Genomic DNA, 22,209 nt, shown 5'->3' on the forward strand with positions numbered 1-22,209 from the left:
GCAGAGTGGCCTTTAGAATACCTTAACACAGCCCCTCATTGCTATTTGCAGGAATAGAGGGTATGGGGAGTTTGAAGAAAGCCTAAAGACAGTTTCTAGTACACTGTCCTTATGCCTACTGTATTTTTCTCCTTTGGAGTAAAGTTCTCTGAAGGGTGACCTGTACTTGCCAACATTTTCTCACTTTCTAATGATAACCCCTTGTAATCTAGTTCCCACCTTGATCACTCTTCTGAAACTGCTTTCAAATGTCACTAGTGGCTTTCTCATTGCCAAATATTTTCACCTGCCGACACTGTTACAGCCTCCTCCTGAGCAGTCTCTCCTTCTTTGACTCTTGTGACCCACTCTTTGACTCCTATCTGCCTGTCTGGTGGATTCTCTGGTACTCTTTGGGGATCCTTCTCAGCTTCCCAGTGTGAGAATTCCTCACTCTCTGTGTCAGGTTGTCTTTCAGGGGTTCAGTCTTTGTTGCAAGCTACTCGCTGTCATGGCTTCAAGCCCACCCTGCCTTGGCAGCAACTTTCTCCGTCTCTCTCTGGCTCCAACCCTTTTCCATGATTCCTAGTTCCGACCTCATCGTTTCTTCTTCCCCATCGCAGTCCTTTCACCAGGTTGGCTCCTCCCCTGAGCTTCTTTATGTCCATCAAGGGTCTCATAATTTTCCTGATTGCTCAAGTTCAGATTTTAGGATGATCCCTGAAGCCTCCCCTTTTGCTTGTCAAGTTGATCCTTAAGTTTTTGTTTTCTTTCTTTATTTTTGGGGGGTACTGGGGATTGAACCCAGGAATGTTGAGTCATGTCCTCGCCCCTGCCCCTTTCCTTCTTTTTTTAAAAATATTTTTATTAGTTGTTGATGGACCTTTATTTTATTTATTTATTTACATGCAGTGCGAGGACTGAACCCAGTGCCTCACACATGCTAGGCAAGTGCTCTACTACTGAGCCACAACCCCAGCCCACATCCTCAGTCCTTTTTGTTTTATTTTGAGACAGAGTCTTGCCATTCCTGAGGGTGGCTTAGAACTTGTGATCCTCCTGCTTCAGCCTCCAGAATTGCTGAAAGTACAAGCATGTGCCACTGTGCCTGGCTTTTTGTCTTCTTTTGACTTTTCTGAACCCCAATATGTTTTATCCGTTCCACCTTTCATTGTTACCACTTTGATTAGGCTCACATATCTTCATGCCTGAATTACAACAATTATTTTCTATTTAGTCTACTTGCCAACTGTTTCCCCTTGATTCAAACCTGCTTGCCCTCACCTCAATACAAATGGTGCCTTAACTTTAGCCCAGCCCTTCCTTCTTCCCCAGTGAAGGCTTTTTGAAAGGTACACTTACCCATATATGGCTTTAATTTCTAGTCTTTTTGGTTTTGTCTCTGGATTTGTACCAACTGAATATGGTAACACTGCTTGTTGATGAGAAGTTAAATGTCCATACTGAATGAAAATGGGAAACAACTATGCTCTTCTTCAATACATGCCAAGAGTGGAAATTGTGGATTAAAAAAAAAAAAAAAACTCTCAAAACACGGATCCAGGTAATGAAAGAAATCTTGATGAAGTGAAGTCTTGCGCATGTTGATAATGCTGAAAACCACTTCTCTATACGCTAATCCAATGGAACAATCTCATGCTGTTTCCCCCCTCCCAAAATGGACTTTATTTTCATTTCCCTTCAAAACTTTGCTTAGGTTGTTCCTCTGCCTTAAGTGTCTTCCCCACCATTTCCTATCTCCTAAATCCTCTGCATCCTTTGGGACCCTCAACAGATGCCTGTCTTTTTCCCTCCACATCTGGGAGCCCCTTAAGTACGGTGGCCTTTCCCTTTCTGCAGCCTTCAAAATCTCCCACACTTTGCTCCTGTTCCAGCCTTAGCTTCCTTTCCAGGAGAAGCCGCTGCAACTGGGGATGATGTTCTCATTTCGCACCCAGCATGGCACGGATTATTTAGGAAATGGTGAACAACAAAAGTTGAGCTGAATAATATAGCCCTGTAGCCCGGGAGCCCAGGCCAAGCTTGCTCAATCTCACTCCCAGGCGCAGCCCGCCGGGCCAGTGGACCAGTCCTGAATTCATTTCCACCTCATTAACTCGGCCCCAGTCCCGCCCCCGCGGCTCGCGTTCTGGTTCCTCGTCTTTGACCCGGCCGCCTCCCTTTTCTTCCTTCTCTCTTCCCCTGTCATCTTGCCAGGTCGGCTTCTATCGCTTCGCATATCGTCCCTGCATCTCTCTTTCTCCCTGACTCTGTCTGGGTCTCAGTCTTTGGGTGTTTCTGCGCCTCCATCTGTCTGGGTCTCCGCTTCCTTGCCCTCTACGCCCCGCCTCCTGGCCAAGCCCTTCCAATCCCCACCGCTCGGGCCTGGCGCTCCACTCTCCCATTGGTCGGTTCAGGGCCCCTCCGCCCCCGCCCGCTCGGCCCCCCTCCCGGCCCCTCCATTCACACAAAGTTTGGCTCCTGTGCTGCGGAGGGAGGGGGCGGCCCGGCCCGGCCCAGCTCTGCCCCCGGCCGGCCCGACCCCGGCCCCGGCCCCCGGACAAGCCCTTATCTGATCCCAGCTCCGGGTTTAAGAGTCCTGGCCCAGCCCGTCGCACGGCTCCGCTCTTCACTCCTGCCCTCCCCGTGTCCGTCCATCTGTCCCGCTGCCCCGCAGCCCATCCGAGGGACCACTCCACTTTCAACCCAAGGTAAGACCCTGGCCCTGATGAAGGAGTGCTGCCGCCCTGGCCGGGGTCCTGCTCATTTAACTCTTCAGAGACACTGACTTGATTCCTACCCTGGGGGCCTCAGCAATACATCCAGTTCCCCCTCCTTCCACCTTGGGTAGTCCCAAATAGACCCTCCTGGGAAGGGCTCCTCATACAGCGTACTTTACCCAGGTTGGTCACCTCAGTCCTTTCTTCTAAGGACTGGCAGACCTGCAGCTCTTCCAGTTCTTACAGCAACAACCACACATAACCATGCACCGCCCCACACTCGCAAACAGACTGTGCCCCCTCCTCTCAATATGGAAAGGTTACTCTTATGTTCCCCCATATAGTGACACCCACTGAAAACCCAGTTCACACAGGGGAGAAAAAAAAACACAGATTAGAGGGAGACAGCCGCCTGGTGTGCTTGCCCGCCCCTTGCCTTCCACTCCAACTTGGCTCTCACCTAAAGACCTCTCCCTATTGCCCCCCACCCACACCCAGCTATTTCAAGCCAAGAGTTCCAGGAAAAAAGGAGCAGAGCAACTCCTTCTAGAGTAAGAGGGGAGATTGGGATCTATAAATTCATCCTCCCAAGGGAGATGCCCCTTCCCATCCTATCCCTCCCCACACCAGGAACTAACCAAGGGCACTTGTATTAGGAAAGACATGAAAGTTGGAACTTCCTGATTTGGTGAAGGAGAGCTGAACCCTAGGATAGGTAGAAGGACAAAACTGGAAAAAAGTGGGGGTAAGGCCTCTGGTATCTTGAGATTTATTCCAGTAAATGGCAGGCCGTGGCAGATGGAGAAATGGGGGTGGTGAAGAAGCCAGTTTAAATTTGGACCCCCAAAGAATCCAAAGCCTAAAGCCCCATAAGCTTGTATATCAATACAAATTCCGGCTACAGATGTCTGGCCAGTTTGCTCTTGCTGTGGCGCTTGAATTATTTTTCTCCCCCCTGGGACTCCCCTCAGGTAGTCTGAGAGAGAGGTGATAGTGAAAAATTTGGTGCCCACCTTTTTAGGGGTGCTGAGGAGGGTGTGGAGTGGGTAGTAGGAAACCAGCCCCAGAATGGGCCACTAGCCACCAATGAGTTCAGTTTAGTTTTATCCTGAAAGTCTCTCTCCCTGATCTCCAAGGGTTTTTGAACATGTTCCTGGCATGATGGTGGGCGCCCTTCTGGGCCAAGGGGTAGGACTCATTAATTCCTCAGGGTATAGACAGAGATCGGGAGACCAAGTCTAGAAGGAACCAGGTGTCCGGGCTCCTAGCTGGTTCTTCAGAAAGGAGAGTAGGGGGAGGAGAGGGAGGAAAGGCATCAAGCCAGGGAGAGGGTCCAGGGCAGGACTGTGGAGGCAATAGGCATGGCCCGGCAGTGCCAACTCCCCCCTGCCCCGAGAGTCCTTTGGTGGTGTGGTGAGGGAGGGAGGGAAGGAGGGGGAGTTGGGGGTGATCTGGGCCAGTCCAGCCTCCCAAAGCTCTTGCCAACCTGGGCCTTGAAAGGAGCTGCTGTTTTCTGAGCCATCCCCCCACCCCCCACCCAGAGCCCAGAGCAGCCAAGTTGTCTCAGTGGATATCAAATGGCAATGACTCTACTGACTGGGGGGTGGGGGGTGGGAGTGGCAAGGGGGGCAGGGTTATGGTCCCATTTCTTCTACAGCTCTAATGCAGAATCTCACTGCTGCCCCCTACCCCCAAAGGGAAAAATCTGTCTCCCCAACATTGCCCCACATCCAGTGGATGGGTGCATATCACCTATCTCTGCTGGCATTCCCCCACCTCCTCTGTGTGGCCCAACTGTACCACTCTGCATGGAGCTCATTTACAGCTCCAGCTTTGTTGGCTTGGGCTAGAAGGGAAGAGACTGGCAGAGGACCCAGGGGCCTTTCTTTCCTTGTTCTCACTAGGGACCTGGGAGGCTGGGACACTCAGATCTTGGTGGGTTCAGATGAAGTTCTCTGGAGTTATCTTGGGATTGCTTGGATAAGGTGTTTCGGGTTCTTGGGGGTAAGACCTATTTCCTCAAAGGACATTCTTGGGCCTCCTAGCAAAAGATTTGGTTTCTGTGCACAAGATGGAAAAATAGGTTGAGACCTGTAACATTGGTGGAGAGTGAAGGAGACATTAGGTGATGAAGCCCCTAAAATTTTCTGCCAAAAGTTATTTAGGACGGAAGAAAAAACTTCCATTCTTCCTTCTCTCTCCCGGCCTAGATTCTTCTCTTGCCTGACTGGTCAGTGCTACTGTCCAGGCTGAAGCCAAGCTGTCCAGGACAGTACTGAGGCCCTGGAAGGGGCAGAGAGAAGTCCTAACAGAGAGAAGGGGCGGAGAGAAGTCCTAACATAAGAAGTCCTAACAAGGGACAACAGTGAGATGAAACTGCAGAAAGATTGGACAGAGGTTTGGAATCCAAATGTTGTAGCACCCAGTGAAAAGTGGTTGACTGGGGCAGCTCCCGAGAATGACAGCTTCTTGAATTTACTGTGTTATCTCGGTCTCCTTCTCAGGTTGAGGTTAAATGCTCTTTTTTCTTCAGTTGAGTTTAGTTGCTGCCACTTTTTCACGGAGTGCATCCTGAGTGGTTCTTCTTTGCCCCCTCCCCCATCAGAACCTTGAAAGGGCAAAGAGAATGGGATTGTGGGAGAAACCCTCCCGTGGGTGTCTGCCAGCCTGGAGCCTGGATTTGAGGTGGTAGGGGAAGGGGAGGGGCTGGCTCTGGAATGTGGAAGAGAAGTCAGAACTGAACTGTGTGGCCTTCAGGTCTCTAATGTAGGAAGGGAGTACATGGCCCTTTTTGCAGCTCTTCTAGTAGGTTAGATTTTGGGAAGCACATCCCATAAGAAGAAAGACATTTGAAATGAAGATTAGGAAAGAAAGAAAGAGAAACTTCTGGGGGGAACTAAATAAATAAAAATTTAAAATAAGAACAAAAAATAACCCCTAAACATAAAAACTCATCATGGAAAGAGCTTATCTGAGAGGTGCTCTGAAGCTCACAGGTGTAGAGATTATTCTGACAACTGTCAAGGGGCCTCTTATGGATGGCTGGACTACATTGCTGTTCCAGACCTCCTTTTGGGTTAAGATCACAGCCTTGAAGTCAGACTTCCTGGGTTTAAATCACCTCATCCATACAATGGGGTTAATAATAGTTTTGAGGATTAAAAGAGTCAATATTTGTAAAGGGCTTAGAAGGTAGTTAGCATGTTAAAAACTGCTCTTGTTGGCTGTTAGGGTTCTCCCACCTCTCTCTTTCTACTCTGTCATCTCTCCTGGCTTCTGGGCCTTGTCCCAGCCTGGCATGGTTGTTTTTCTTAGACTCTGTCCTAGGTCTCTATCTTCCACTCCTTTGGAGTTTAGGAAGATGGAAGAATGATCAAGTAGTTTAAGATGAGTTTCCTATTTTATTCCAGCAGGCTGGTTGTCACCTGAGTCTGGGTCTCCACACTCGTTGTCATTCTTCCTATGAATTTTTACTAAACAGATGTCCTGTCTTCAATTCAGATTTGGTAAATGTGAACTGAGCTGTTGAGCATCCCCCAAATAGTTTCTCTCCCATTCATTCCCAGTAACTTCTGGCTTCTACCAGCTTCTCTCTATCCCCACATCTCCCGCCTGCACTCCCCACATAACTTTGTCTCTTTTTTTTCCCTCTTCATCCTGTCTGTCCTCTTCCTGCTCTGAGTTTGCCCCAACTTGTTTCAGGTTTTAGTGTCTTCCTCTTCTGTCCTCTGATTAGCCTGTCTATCCCTTCAGCCTGCTTGCCTATGGCAGCCTTCTTGATGACCTTCCTGAAAACTCCAGACTCTCTTTCCTTGATTCCTTCCCTTTGCTCCACCATGGAATTAACACTAGAACTGTCCTCATGAAGTATCAGTTTTTGCCCTTTCCATTGGCATCAGATAAAAGTTTCCCAATCAAGGTTTCCAAGATGGCCTTTCCCTCTTCCCTCCAGCACCCATATCTCTTGGGACTGTGTTCTTCAGCTGTTCTAGGGGACCATATTCAAGGGCAGTCTCTGGGCCACACTCTTCCCCAATTCAGGACCCTCACACAGTCCATTCTAAGTCCCACCCCTCCTGCAAACCACCTTCTTTCTGTTTCCCTCTCTGCTCTGCCATCTTGCTTTTCCCTTACAATATGACTTTGCCCAGGATGCCCTATGCATGATGATGTTGGAAGAGACATCTTGTCTTCCTCATCTGATTTGGGGGTTCCTCTAGGGTAGAGCCTATGCCCCTTTAGGGGACTCCCTGAAGCAAGGCATCTCTTCTCTCCCCAGACTCCTTGGCACCCAGCAAAATGCCTGGCTCCAAGAACGCAGAGTGGCTACTGTCCAGCTTGACTCTAGCCAGGAAACCTTTCTGTTTGCTTATTCTGGGGGAGGACCCTGGCTTTAAAGGCTTCTTTGGGCATTCTATTGTAGGGCATATGTAAGACCCCATTTTCCAACTCTCTGATGATCCTCAAGAGAGACTTCTTTCCTACCACTTCCCTATCCTGAAGAGATGGCTTCACCCTAAGATTGCAAACAGTAGCCCCTAGAACATCCAATTTCCTGTCCTCCAAGCACTGTTGGCTCAAATACACACAAAAAGCATGTGGGTGTCCAGGCCCCACAGAGTCTTTCTCTAGGGAGGTCTGACTCCAGCCTGATGCCAGGCTTGTCAGCCAGTGTCTGGAGTGGAAACAAGGGTTAGAGATCAGAGTCTGACTTGGGATGGTTCCATTGTCTTGTACATACCTCTGAGCAGGGGCTTGCAAGGTAGGAGACGTGGGGACACCTCCGGGTATAGGCCTTGCCTTTTAGTGTTACATTGTCTCTAGACTGGCCTCCTTAGCTCCACCTGCGGTCCCAGTCCCCTTTCTAGACCCAGGCACACCTTCTTACCATGTCTAAATCTTCCTGGATGACCCTATTATTAAAAAAAAAAAAAAAAAAAAGACACCGGCAGCTGGTGTGAGGAGAGAGCTTCTGAGGTTAGCTAGAGCAGTGTAGTGACTCTCAAACTTGTTGATCTCAGGGCCCTTTCACACTTCAAAGTTACTGAAGATTTTCAAAAAATTTGTATGGATCACATCAATATTTATCATGTTAGAAATGAACATTGGGGAGGTTTAAAATCATTATTAATTCATGGAAAATGTAACAGCAATAACTCTACTTCCTGTTAACACAAATGACACATCTTAATGAGAAATACCTATATTTTCTAAAACAACAGGTTTAGTAAGAGTGATGTCGTCTTACATTTTCTCATCTGTTTAATGGATAGCTCAATTTTAAAAAGTTGGTTTCTCCTATCTGTTGCTATATTCAATATGCTGTAATGTATGTCATTCTAGAAAATTCCACCTAACACTCTTAAAATTATGAAAGTGAAAAGAGCAAATAATGTAATATAACATTATTATGAAGATAGGTTTGACCTCATAAAACCTCTGAAAGTGTTTCAGGAAACCTCAAGGGTGCCTAGGCTTTACTTCTTTTCTTTTCTTTCTTCTTGTCGTCGTCATCGTTGTCTTCTTCTTCTTTAAGTCAGAAGTCTGCTAAGTTGCTGAGGCTTACCTTGAACTTGTGATCCTCCTGTGCCTACCAAGTTGCTGGGATTACAGGCATGTGCTACCATGCCTGGCCTCTGCAAACATTTTCAAGGACCCTGGGCCAATCTAAACTTCCTGGCTGATTTCCCTCAGCCAGGTCTTTTGAATGTTTTCACTAGGGAGATTGTATGGGAGTAGTGGTTAATCATGTGGGTACTGGGGACAAACTACCTATGTGAGTTTGAATATTAGTTCTGCCACATACTAACTATGTGATGTTGGGCAAAGCATTAGCATCTTTGTGCTTTGGTTTTCTCATCTGTACAATGGGACTTTAACAAAGTGCTGGCTTTTTAGAGTTTCTGATAATGGAATGATACGACATTAGAAAAGTGCACAGTAATGTGAACTCTTACCAAATTCCTGAACCTTGTCCCTGAATCCACTGTTCATCAGACCAGAGTAGAAAGACACAGAGGTGATCTTTTCATATTACACAGGGGGCCTCTTGACTCAGATAGGGCAAGTGACTAGTGCAAGGTCCCAGGGGAAGTTAACAGGGTTGTAGAACTCTGAACCAGGAGTCTGACTGTGCTCTCTCAACTGGACTCTATGAGGGAGAGTTTCCAGAGAGGGAAGGAAGCCCATATATCCTATCCCCCAGCAGTCCCAGCTGACCCCAGAGGACCCATAGAGTATAGCAGAAAGCCTTGAGGATAGATGGCAGGGAAGACTTCCTGACCTCAATAGCATCTGAAAAGAATAGAAAGAAATCTAGGAAGACATTTCTAAACCTAGGAGATTCTTCTGTCTTGCCTTGGAAGAGCAACCCTGTACAGTGCTCTAGTTGTCTCTTCTGGTCCCAGGGAGAAGAAGTCTGTGATTGGGCAATACTGTAGCTCAGGTAGTGTCCATCTTCTGCAGCCCATTGCAATCATTGCCCTCTTCTCAGAACTCCTGCCACCCGACCCTGAGCCCTTTCATCCTATCTCTGCCCTTTGTGCTGTGACACTGGACAGAACATGGCACCTTGGGAAAGACAGCTGGTGTGTTGGGGGAATCTCTGGGGGGGGAGCAGACAGTGGGAAGGGAGGAGGCAGATGGGGAGATAGACACACACACCAAAGAAGGGCTTGTCATAGCTTATGGCCCTTGAGCAGAATCCCCCTGAGCAGGTCTGCACGCCTTGGCAGAGGTGTAGGGGCTGTTGTCCCTAGTCACCATGCCGGCTTCCTCCTAGTGCTTTCTTCATTCTTCTGTCACAGCTTTGGAGGTCTTATAAGAGGGTGGCACCCCCAAGAAAGCAGAAGCCCCAAGATCCCCAAATCCTGACAACATATTCTTTCTGGGTTTTGGGGGCTTGGATCCCTCCCCTACTCCCCAAAACCTGACAGTCTGAGACGCAGCCTCTGTCCCGGTGGTGGCTCTGGGGTTTGGTTTGAGATCTTGCTGTTTAGCGCTCCGCATTTGCTCTTCTACCCACACGTGCCCTGGACTAGATGGAAAACTAAGGTAAGAAGTAGGTGGATTCCTATGGCCCACCCACTTCTACAAATCAGCCAGGGACCAAGGGGCCTGCTCTCCTACAGCCCCTTCCCACCTCTCCTGCCCCGTGGCTGTCTCCGGTTAGAGAGTCCTCTCCTGGAAGTGGCAGGTTTGGGGGCCCTCATCAAGTCTCCCTCTCCTGACTCCTGGGCAGTGCCCCCAGGGGAGCCCCTGTGGGTAAAGGTCTCCTCAGTCTCAGTCCTGCCCCACCCCCATCTTTCTCCCTGCCAGCAGCCCCCCAGCTCCCGCCCCTGGGCTGTGGGACAGCGAGAGGGCTGAGGGGCTGGCTCTGCATACTAATGTCCTGCCCATTGTCAAAGCCCCTTTGTGCCAGAGAGCTCCATTGAGGCGGCTCTGGGGCGGGCACAATGGGGGCTCTGTCCCCGAGTTCCCCCAAACAGTCACCTGCTTTCAGAGCCTCCCCCCACCACCCCCCAACCGCCCCAGTGTCCGGAGGGCCCAAAGAGCACGGGGGAGTGGGCCCAGGGCCAGGGGGAATGGGCAGGGTGACCCCCCCCCACTCCCTGGGCAGGCTGGTGAGATGGGCATTTGACAGGGCAGCAGACTGCGGAGGGCACAGGAGGGGATAGGCCCTGCTAGCAGCGGCGGGGGCAGTCTGTGGATGGAGTTGGAATGCAGGTTCTTTGAGACTGGGCAGGGGCACTCTCAGCCTGCCCACGCCTCCTTCTATATGCCCAGCCTGGGCCTGTGGCTGCCCAACCCCCTACTCCTCCCACCACAGGGACACCCTTAGGCTCATATATGCAGAGACACACAGGCACGCACTCATCTATGCGGCCCCATACACAGCTCCCCCAGCACGCCCAAGTAGATGTGCCTAGATGCAACACGCCATGCCGGGCACACAGACTGGCACGTCCACACTCCCTGCCTGCCAACACATGCACCTGCACACTTTTTCTGCCCACCTCACCCAGGCATCTCAGCACCATCCCCCCCACCCCGCCCCCGTGGTGCCCCAGCTGCCCTCTGCTGCTCCAACACAGGTTATAACAAGTTTGCACTTGTTGTGACCTCAACAAGTGCCCTGGGGCGGAGAATGTCCTGCTGCCCCAGACCACACCTGCTTATACGTTAACCACAGACATTAACCACAGACACAGCCTCTGCTGAACTCTGAGCATGGCTCCCTCCACCCATGGAGAGAATCTAGTAGGCCAGGACTCCCACTCCAGTGCTGAATCAAATACACTGGATGGAAGGACATGTGAATACTAACCCCATCCTGACCCAGTACAGGCGCAGGGTGACCGGCCTTTGCATTTGCCCAGCACACTCTGGTATATTCCGTTCTCTCACTGCTCTGTGAGGTAGGTGAGACAGTTAGTATTTTCCCAGGAAGGCTCTGAGAGATGAGACAATGAGTCCAGACAGTTGGTGGCAAGGCTGGGACAGACTGGTCTCTTGCCCTAGGGTTTGTGTGTACATGCATGTGCTAGTTATCTCTTGGCTCCACTCAGATGACCCTGTACCACTGTAGAATATTAACAGAACTATCTTTTACTTACCTTTGTGAAAAAATGGGGACATGGTTGCAGTTGGGAGTAAGGAGAAGAAGAACATCAGGATCTTAAATTGGTTTCTGGGTCTAGAAAGAACCTTAAAAGTTCACTTTGACCCTTCCACATGGTGCAGGCAGAGTGAGCCTACCTCCTTCCAATTCCTACCTTCCCACCATCCCCACTCCTGCTCCGACTCTGGATCACTGAAGGGAATAACTTTATAGCCTTCTTCTGTGAGTAAGTACTTCAAGATGCCCAGGTCTGAACTTTGCAGGGACTATCCTATGTCTGTATAAGAAGCTGTGGGGAGTGTGTCTGACTCTCCTACTCTTCTAGTTTGGGCATCTTCTAGCAGCCTGGAGCAAATAATGTAAAAGAAGAGAAGAAGGCCCATTGGAATCCCAGGGACTTGAGGACTGACTCCACTATGGAGACCTGGGAGTGTGGATAGGTCACAGCTAACTTGATAGTAGTTTGCTCCTCTGTCAAAGTTATTGAGCACCTATCTCCATGATGTTTCCCTTACATGAAAATTACACAAAAGGGCTGCAGCATTTTTCTATTCTTTCTCTCCATTTGCATTTTTTTTTTATACTGGAGGAACCCAGGGGTGCTACCACCGCACCACATCCCCTGTGCTTTTAAAAATTTTTTCTATTTTGAGACAAGGTCTTGCTAAGTTGCATAGGGTCTTGCTAAATTGCCTAGGTCAGCCTCAAACTTGCAATCCTCTTGCTTCAGCCTCCTTAGTCACTGGGATTACAGGCGTGTACCACTGCACCTGGCTTTCCCTGTTCCTTATCTAGATGTCCCCCCACCCCCGTTCCTGGATTCTGCTTGCACTGCATCATCCATCTATCTTCGTTTCTCTCCCAGCTTTGCTGTGGTTTTTCTGCCTCCAAATGTCCTTTTAAATGTCCCCTGGTGGAGAAAGAGACCTGCTCAAAGTAAAACTTCAACTCCCTTGCTGTATTGGGGCAGTTAGTTATTTTGGGAGAGAGGAAAGCGAGACAGTCACTTCTGAATCTAGTTTGGTATCTGGTCAGTGTCTGTATGCCACCCCTGCCCCTATCCTTCTCCTAAGTGAGGAATATGGACAAAAAATAAATGGAAAGCAGGAATGGGTGATGGTGGACCCTCTTGGACTTCTCTGTGAGAGGGTCAGAGGTGGGTCTCTACATACCAGACAGTAGCTCTAAAGAAGAAAGGGAGTTAAGAGGACACCTGTCAGTGAAGGTGGCTTGAGTATGAATTATAGGTCCAGAGTACCTGTGGATCTCCCTCTCCATCAAGGATGCAAATAAAAATAAATTGCTTAGGCGGCCACAGATAACATTTGACTGAACAGGAAACATTTCCTGGGTTTAAAATATTTCTGGATATAGGGGAGGGACAGGAAGAGATGAGGAGAGGTCCATTTTTTGCTTCATATTGAACAAAGTTTGGGTGGTCTGGGAGATAGTTTCAGTGACTCTCAGAGCCCCCATGAACCATGGGATTTCCAACTGTTTCCGAGGTACTACTCCTTTGACCATTTTCATGGTCCCCAATGAGAACATGGTGAATGTGTCCCCTCCACTTCCCAGGGATCTCACTATTTGCCATTTATTCTAATTAGTTGGCTTATTTCTGGACCAGTTGCTGCAGGGGGATGAAGGACACCCCTGAGATCTTTTGAATGGGAGGGTCAGATGGCTCACATCACACTGTGACTATGGGGAAGAGCTCCGTGGAGTCCAAGGTTGGCTCCATATCAACTGGCACTTTGGGACCCCAGGGGCAGATCTTGGAGGAAGAAAGAACTTGGGATGAAGAAGGCCAGTGTTATTACTCTGATTCTGATATAAAATAACGTGCCCCACTAGTTAGCTATGGGATCTTGGGAAAGTTCCTCACCATTTTTAGCCCTTGGCTTCCGCTTCTGTGAAATGACGGGTTGGAATGACGGGTATCCATGGAGGGCCTCTGAGCACCAATATTCCATGACACAGCACTGAGCAGCAAGATGGCAAGCACACTTTGGTTTAAGTGGCCCTGGGTCCAACTTATAGTGCCACCTCTTCTTTACTAGCCATCCTCCTGGGACGGTCAGCTAGTCTAAGTCTAGTTTCCATACTTTATGTGAGAGCAATGCTATAAGCGACCTCCCTGAGGGGACAGGATGATGCACTGTGTAGACCACTTAACACAATCCTGGCACTCCGAAGGGACTGAGACAGGTGAAGTTCATGGTTACTCTAGAAACATAGAGAAGGGTGCAGCTCACATGGTGGCTGGATTCATCTTCAAAGGTTTTCCAGAGAATGCAGCATCTAAACTGAGGACTAAAGGAGAAATTAACCAGGGAAAGTGGAATGGAAAGGGGTCCAGGGAAGAGGCTCCATTATTTGCAATGTACTCTTGGGAGGAGAAAGCATGGTGAGTTCCAGGTCAAGAGAAATTTGGTGTGGTGGGGGATAGAGTATGCATATGAGGGGGTGGATGGATGGAGGACAGAGAATTATCAGTGCTGGGGAGGTCTGCAGAAACCATGTTGACGATGCACCTGTCCTACCTGTCCTTCTAGAACTTTGCAGGTGGAGTCCCTCTGCTTCTCTTCTGCCCTTCTTTCCCAACTTTTCTCTTTCTCTTTTTCCTAAGCCTCGTCCTTCTTGTCTTGGTCAGATAGGCACTGGAGGCATTGAGGCCCCTAGGAGGATCTATTGGTCCAAAGCAAAGCTTCAGCTTCAGTGCTGTCTGACTCTGCACTCTGTAGCTGTTTGGGCCCAGGACTGACATTTTCTGCCTCTCTCCTTTCCCATCATGAAAGATGTGTCTCCTCTGATGAAGACTCTGTATGTCTGGCACTGGGGCACCTCTGCTAACCACAGTGTGCTGACTGTGGGCCTGTTTCCCCATATGGCCATCCTCACTGTTACAGTAGGGATGGTGTGGTTGAAGTGGGGCTGAGGATAGCATGGGGTAAGAACTGAGGGAAACCAGAGAGAAGTCAGCTCCCCGGTCTAGAGTAGAGGCTGATGGGGGGAATTGGGCCCATGTCTCCCGGTGCCATAAGTTCAATGGGAAACTTGGAGGAAGGACTTCCCAAGGACAAAGCATGATATTCAGTTGGAAAGAGGGCCTAAATAAAGACAAATAATGGAGAATATCAATATCCCAGGCTCTTTTAAGTTTCAGAAATATAGCTGGGTGGTGGCACATACTTGTAATCCTAGAAACACGGAAGGTCAAGGCAGGAGGATTGCAACCTTGAAGCCAATTGGGCAACTAAGTGAGGCCCTATTTCAAAAAGAAATAAAAGGGGCTGGAGACATAGCTCAGTGGTAGAGCACCCTGGGTTCAATCCCCACAATAAATAAATAAGTAAACTCATAAATAAATAATAAAAAATAAAAAGTAGTGAAGAAGGAGCTCAGTGATAGAGCATTCCTGGGTTCAGTCCCTGCAATTAAAAAATAATAAATAAATAAATAAATAGACCAGGGACATAATTTAGTGATAGAACACCCTTGAGTTCAATTACCAGTACCTTTAAAAAAAAGTCCAGAAATACCAGGCACTGAGGAGGACACAAAAATGAACAAGATACAGTTAAGGATCAGTTCAGGAAAGATTCTTCTCTTTGGGAAGACAGAATGGTCTTTCCTGGAAGGAGGAGGCAGATGCCTATGGCAGCTGCCCCAGGAATGTTTGTGTTCTGGGGAGTAGCTCTGCCTCCCCATGCATCCTATACTACCTCTTGGGGCATCTGCCAACTAGGTTCAAGCCCTCCCTTGTCACTATCCAAGATGGCAAATGAGAAAGTGTATAGAGAAGGGCCTTCAGATGGGAACTTGTCAGTATCCTTCTCTTCTCTAAGGTGGGGATCCCCATCATGACCCTGGAACCTCCAAGGAATAAGTCCAGGCTGTAGCCTCTTCCCTTTCTAGTTTCCCAGACTCTTGTGACAGATCAGGCAACAGAACCTTATCTTCTGGGGCCTGGCCATGCTAGGCCTCAAGAATCCTACCAGCTTCCTGGAGTCCCTGAGTTTGGGGGCAGGTGAGATGGCAGGGGCCGGAGGATAGTAACTAAGGGACTTTGCTCTATTTGGGATCCTCACCACATGTCTTTCCCACCTGCTGACAGGTCGATAAGGAAGCCTCATCCTGGGAATGATAGGGAAGTGGAAAAGAGAGCAGGAGTCCGAAGCCTTCTCACATTCTGTGACTGTAGTAATCCTATTCCACAAATCACTGTTACCCTGGAGAAAACAGAAATAAGGCAGGGGGTTAGCTTGAGCATCATTAAGCCCTCTGGGGTCTAGAGAAGCGATAACAAAAATTAATGGGACTTGTGGACAGAGTCCTGTTAATTTTAATTTAACTGCTATTAAATATATGTTGACAAGTTACCTTACCTCTGTGAGTCTTAGTTTCCTTAATTCCATAGCATTTTCTCTTCATCTCCAAAGTAGGATAATAATAATATCCTTATTGCAAAGGGCCTTACAGATTTCACACATTTTATTTATCTCAAGTAATCCTGCAAAACATGTGAAGTTTTATAGTCTCCTTAGATGAAGAAATCTAGAAAGATTAAGAGATTCTGTGTGTGTGTGTGTGTGTGTGTGTATATATCACAGTTTCTTTATCCATTCCTCTGTTGAAGGGCACCTGACTGAAGTTCCCTTAGCTGGTACATGAAATAGACTGGGATGACAAATAGTGGCAAAGAAAAATAGATAGGGACTTTTGGAAGGGAGGATAGAGGGGTTAGGGCAGATACCTGCTGTGACCCAGTCATGCCAGGATAACAAATACTTTTCATTTCTTAGGTTTACTCCGTTCGATTGGAAATGGTTTTGCTGTGTTAAGAAAGATTCTGAGGCTCAGTCAGGAAAAGGTACTGTGATGAACTAGTTGGATCAGCTGAGGGGTGGGAATGAGTAGTGATTCATGTGCTATATAGTTACCATCCCTAGCCTAGGATCAACAGGATATGTCATGTCTAAGTCTTTTTTCTATTCTAAACAATTAGTTTAAATTCAAAAGAATCAGTTAAATCTCAAAGGTAATCTCTGCCTTCAAAAAGTTCACAATCTCTTGAGAAGGATAAAGGATGCTCTAGCAAAACGTTCCAGGAATACAGAGATAGACTAAATATTTCTATCTCAGAGCCAGGGGAAGGCTTCACAGCAGAGGAGACTTTGAAACAGACATTTGAAGGATAAAAGGGATTTTAGATGGAAGAAAAGGGGCCTTGAGGAGTTGGGAGGACATTCTAGGTGGAAGGGGGATGCAGGAGCAAAGGCACGGAACAGGCAAGGAGAGTGTGCCCATGTTCTCTTTGGCTAGAAATTGGAGAAGGAGCAAAAGGAGAGGCTGTGAAAAGTGAGGTGGAGTCAGATGGTGAAGGATTCTGAATACTATGTCAAGCCATTTGAGTCTCATCACAAAAACCATGGGAGCCTAATCCTCTAATAGACAAGTCGGAGTGGAGTGATGGGATCAGAGTGTGTTGTACAAAGGTATTGTGGCAGCCAAGGGGCTGGGAGTGAGGAAGGTGAGCCTGGGGTAGTTGAACCATGAGGTCATTGCAACAGTTCAGGTGAAAGAGAATACGAAGCTGATCTAGGGCAGCCTCAAAGACATGGAGAGATACCTGCAAAGGCAGAATTAATAAGATCTAGTGATCAACTGGACAAAGGGCAGAAAGGAAATCAGGGGAGACTCTAAGGTTTTTTTTGTTTGTTTGTTTGTTTTTTTTGAGGTACTGGGGATTGAACCCAGAACCTTGTGCATGTGAGGCAAGCACTCTACCCACAGAGCTGTATCCCCAGCCCATCTCTAAGATTTTGAGCTTGGGTGCTAAAAGGGCACTAACTCTGTGAACAAAAAGGGCAACATGAAAGAGACTGTTGAGGAGAGAGGACATGGGACCGAACATGTTAAAATTGGAAGATCCTAGAAAAAGGGAGCCTGGACATACAGGGCAGAAGTGAGGTGGTGCCGGGTTTCTGTCCCTGTGACTGAGAGGCTCAGGGGTCACTCTAGTTAAACTGGGCTAACTGGGCTGCATGAAATAACCACACAAGAGACACAAATACCTTTTTCTTTGGGGTCGCTGTGACGGCTCCTCTGACCTTAAGGGTCCACAGAAAGAGTGAGCGAGAGCACACGCTGACCCCTTTTATTGAGGAGAAGCTATTCAAATGAGACCAGGGGTCAGGTTTCAGGGGCTGAGTCTATCTTCATGATGTCCACTGTCAGCAGGTGACTGACACCTGGGTAGGCCACACCCAAGGGCACAGTAAGAGGAGGGGACACACACAGGCACTTCCCATGGAAGATTCTATCCTAAACAGGGCAAGGGGTTATATTACAAAGGAACAGGTGAGCGTAGCTGCACCCATGGGGCTGTAGCAAGACACACCCATTTCTGTGACTGAGCGCCTCAGCACCCAGCTGGGGCGTGTAACTCAGTCACCCGTTAGGTTGGCCTCCCACAAGGTGGAATCCATGGGAGTGGTTGAAACAGTTGAAGAAGGGAGGATAGAGGGGTTAGGGCAGATACCTGAGAAAAACCAACATTGATGGGGCAGAGGGGAGACCACAGCAAAACAGACCCATCAAAAGTCAACAGAGGCCAATCTATCATTCCAAGGACTCTCTACATACTTAGTGCTTCCTGACTCATAAAGAGTTCTTCTGTCCATGATCTCATTTAATTTTCCCAACATCTCTGTATTATTAGAACATTTTGTAGATGAAGAAATGGAAATTAAGAGATTTAACTGATTTGTCCCAAATCACAAAGCTAGATTAGCCTTAGCGGTTAATTGAGGTCTACAAAATCAGTGAATTCCCACCTCACTGCAGTAGAAGCCAAATGAGAGCAAGTCAGGAATGGACAGGATGATCTTGGTCACTTAGGAGGCTGAGGCAGGAAGATTGCAAGCTCAAGATCTTGTCTCAAAATAAAAAATAAAAAGGCTAGGGGTGTAGCTCAGTGGTTAAGCACCCAATGATTCAATCACCAGCAACAAGAAGAAGGATGGCGTGACTGGTCATTGGTCTCAAATGCTGCTGTGGATGGATTTAATGATTAGAAGGTCAGCTGTGACCTGAAGTGAGCTTCCTGTTGCTTTACTTGCCACCCAGTGTGGCTGTGTGAATCAAATGCAATTATTCTGAATTTGTACAAGTGCTTTGTAGGCTGCAAAACCCTAGATTCTGAAGGTAGGAGTTACTATTATTTTCATTGTTAGTATTATTTGAATTATTTGATATTACCAATTATGACTTTTTTTTTTTTTTTTGGAATGGGGATTAAACCAGGGACTCATACATGCTAGGCAAGCACTCTACCACTGAGCTACATCCCCAGCCCCTAGACCCATTTATTGTTAACTGGCAATTTCATATGATTCAGCCTAATAGTTAAGGGAGTGGGCTTGGGTGTTGATAGGGGCAGTGATGAGCCTCTGTGGAAGTGGGCAGGCTGCTCAAGCAAAGGCACTCTGTGGGGTTGGGGAGCCCTGCCCCCTTGTGGTAGGGAGGTAACTCTTCAGCTCAAGGAGGAGAGTGGCAGGTAGCTCTGAAGTTTTGAGATTTGTAGGTACTCATACAAATCTCACCACCCTTGCCCTCCATCTGTAGTCCTGACAGTCCTCATGTTGGAAACTCAGCTGAGACAGGGGTTGAGGTGAACTGTCCTGAGGTGCCTTTGTTTGAAAGGGTATTTTTAATATCTAAACTAATTGATTCCTCAATTAGTATCTTTGGAGAGAAGTTGAACCTAGAGACCTCTTATAGAGAACCCCAGGACCTAGACCAGGCCATGATTGATTGCAGAGCCAGGGTAGAGGTGACAAATAAAGGAGAGACCCTAAACAAACATGTTCATTCAATTCTTCTCTAACCCAGCCCAGACCCTCAGATTTTCCCCAATTCCCTGGGAACCTTTTCGACATCTCATGTCTTAACTGATAACAACAGGTTAACAACAACAATAGGAATTATTCCTAAATATGTCACTCCTTCTATCTGAGTCTTAGCACTAGTGAATGATTTTCCTGGCTCTTCAAAGTGAGGAGGATTGGGTTAACATCTCCAAGTAGATGTTCTTCTGAGTGGAAGACCCAGATGGGGCCAGGCTAGCAGGCTCCCAGGATCAGTGGAGCTGGGGCTGAGGATGAAGTGGTACAGCATCTGTCCTCAACTGAACTGTACACAGTGCCAAGCTCCTCACAAAGGACCAAGCCCCCGCAGAGCCCAGGATGTGCAGCCTTCCTGTCCCAGACGATGTTTAGGAGCAGACACCATGACTTGTGGTCACTTAGGGAGAAAGTATGCTGGGGATGCTGTGGATGGTTGGGAGAGCAGGTGCACAAAGAGGCAGTATGCCTCGGAAGTCATCCTCCCACCCATTAGGAGAAAAGGGGGTCCCTAACATGTCACCCTCTGGGCAGTTTTCTGCAAGAACACTTCTCCTCAGAAGGGGACAGAAGGTACTGCCTGGGGATTGGGATGGAGGAAGGGGAATTGGTCCCAATCGGCTTACAATGACAGGCAGGGGTGGTGTCTAAACAGAGGAGAACATCTGACATGGCCCCATCTCTTTGTCCCTCCTTCTCTTGGAATAGAAAACACACAGGGGGGTCAGAAGGGCCAGGCAGAGGTCACAGACTCCCAGGAAATGCTTTGAAGGCTTTTATCCTTTCTTTTGATCAAACTATGAGAACTTTCCAAACGTTGACACAAGGGAAGAAAAGCCTATTCTTTCCTGGCCCAGAGTCTTGGTGTCAGGCTGGGGCCAGAGGATGGGAGGGCCAAGGGGAAGGAGACTGGAGGGTGGGAGACAGAGGCAGCAGTGACCCAGCTGGAAAGTCAGGCCTCTGGACACACACACTGCCCTCTTTTTCCCCACCTCAAGATTTGTGTGCATCTGGCTCCATTTCCATTTGTTTATTTTCCTTGGGGCAGGACAGGAGGGAGATTGATGAATAAAGACATTAAGTTTGAAAAGAACCCCAAACCCAACCCCATTCTTCTTCTAACCTTGAGAGCTTACATAATCCTGTGAGCTTTTCTTATTGTCCTTCCTCTTGTACCCATCTCCTTCCTCTTCACTTCCCCCTTCTCTCATTAAAAACATTTTTTTTAATCACTTTTTTTTTTAAAGAGAGAGAGAGGGACAGAGAGAGAGAGAGAGAGAGAGAGAGAGCATTTTTAACGTTTTATTTTATTTTTTTCTTAGTTCTCGGCGGACACAACATCTTTGTTGGTATGTGGTGCTGAGGATCGAACCCTGGCCGCATGCATGCTAGGCGAGCGCGCTACCGCTTGAGCCACATCCCCAGCCCTCATTAAAAACATTTGGAAGGAGATGGAGATAGAGCTCAGGGTAGAGCTCCTGCCTAGCATGCATGAGGCCCACAGGGTTTAATCCAGTACCACCACTGCCAATTAAAAAAAAACAACAAACACATTTGGAAACCTGGAAATGCATCTTTTCAGTTCCCAGTGCAGCTGATCTCTTTCTGGAGGCTTCAAAAGTCACGATTCAAGTGGGCCTTGGTATCCAAAAAAGATAATACAGTGATGGAAGGTAGATGAGTACTTGTTTCCTCCCTCCACTGAGGCCAGTGGGAAGAATGAGATTGGACCATAGTAGGAAGAAGTGACCTTAGTCATCTTCTAACATAGCACCTCCAAACTGACCCAGCAATGTTTTTTTGGATGAAAGAGGAGAGGGAGCTTGTGTTCTGAAGCTACAGAGACCAGCTGCAGGTGCCATGAATTAGATGCCCTTGAGATTTGTTTTGGTCTTAAGTAATATAAATGTCTCAATCTACTCTGTTGTGCATTCCTTGTTTATATGTATATGTTTTATTTACTTATTTACTTACTTATTTCAGTACTGGGGATGGAACTCAGGGGCACTCTGCCACCACACTATATCCCCAGTCCTTTTGATTTTTTATTTTAAGATAGGGGCTTGCTAAGTTGCCCAGGCTGGACTTGAACTTGTGATCCTCCTGCTTCAGCTTGCCGAGTAGCTGGGATTACAGGTGTGAGTTACTGTGCCTGGCACTTGTATAATTTTTTTTTGCACTTGTATAATATTAAAATATTGTTTTCCCTCAAGATTTTTAACATTGATATCTGAGGAAAATATGCTAGAGTGAATCCTGTGACTCTAGTGCCTCATGTGCAAGGGTGTGTGCTCCAGTTGGAGGGGGAACTGATACAACCCTCTTCCACAGTGAAAACCATGAAGCTGAGAGAAGTAGGGACTTGCCCAAGTTCACAGTGAGTCAGTGGCAGAGTTGAGACTGGCATCTGAGTCTTTTGGTTCCCAGTGCAGTGCACTTTCTTCCTGGCAACACTTGCTGCCCCTTTTTGCTGGGCCTGGTCTTATCCACCCTTGTGCCTGATTGTCTCATTCGTCTCCAGAATGCTATGCATGGACACATACCTGGCTCAATTGTGAGATAAGCGTGGGTTTGGAGACAGCCTAGCCTCCAGTTCTGAGGCTCAAAACCCTTCTGCCTGTGAATAGGACTCTCTAAATACTTAGCACCTGGGTATGATGACTGATTCTGGGACAGAGAGTGAGCTGGTGCTATCTATAATTTTTTTCTCTCTCTCCTTCCTTCCTTCCTTCCTTCCTTCCTTCCTTCCTTCCTTCGTTCCTTCCCTCCTTCCGTCCTTCTTTCCTTCCTTCCTTCCTTCTCTCTTCTACCTCTTTCCCCTCTTGTGCTAGGAATTGAACCCAAGGGTGTTCTGCAACAGAGCTACATCCCCAGCCCTTTTTATTTTTTATTTTTTAGACAGGTTCTCACTAGTTGCCCAGGCTAGGCTTGAACTTGTGATCCTCCTGCCTTAGCCTCCCACAACACCTGGCATAATTCCCTA

Source organism: Urocitellus parryii, chromosome 11, assembly GCF_045843805.1.
Source record: "Urocitellus parryii isolate mUroPar1 chromosome 11, mUroPar1.hap1, whole genome shotgun sequence".
In the NCBI taxonomy this organism is placed as follows: Eukaryota; Metazoa; Chordata; class Mammalia; order Rodentia; family Sciuridae; genus Urocitellus; species Urocitellus parryii.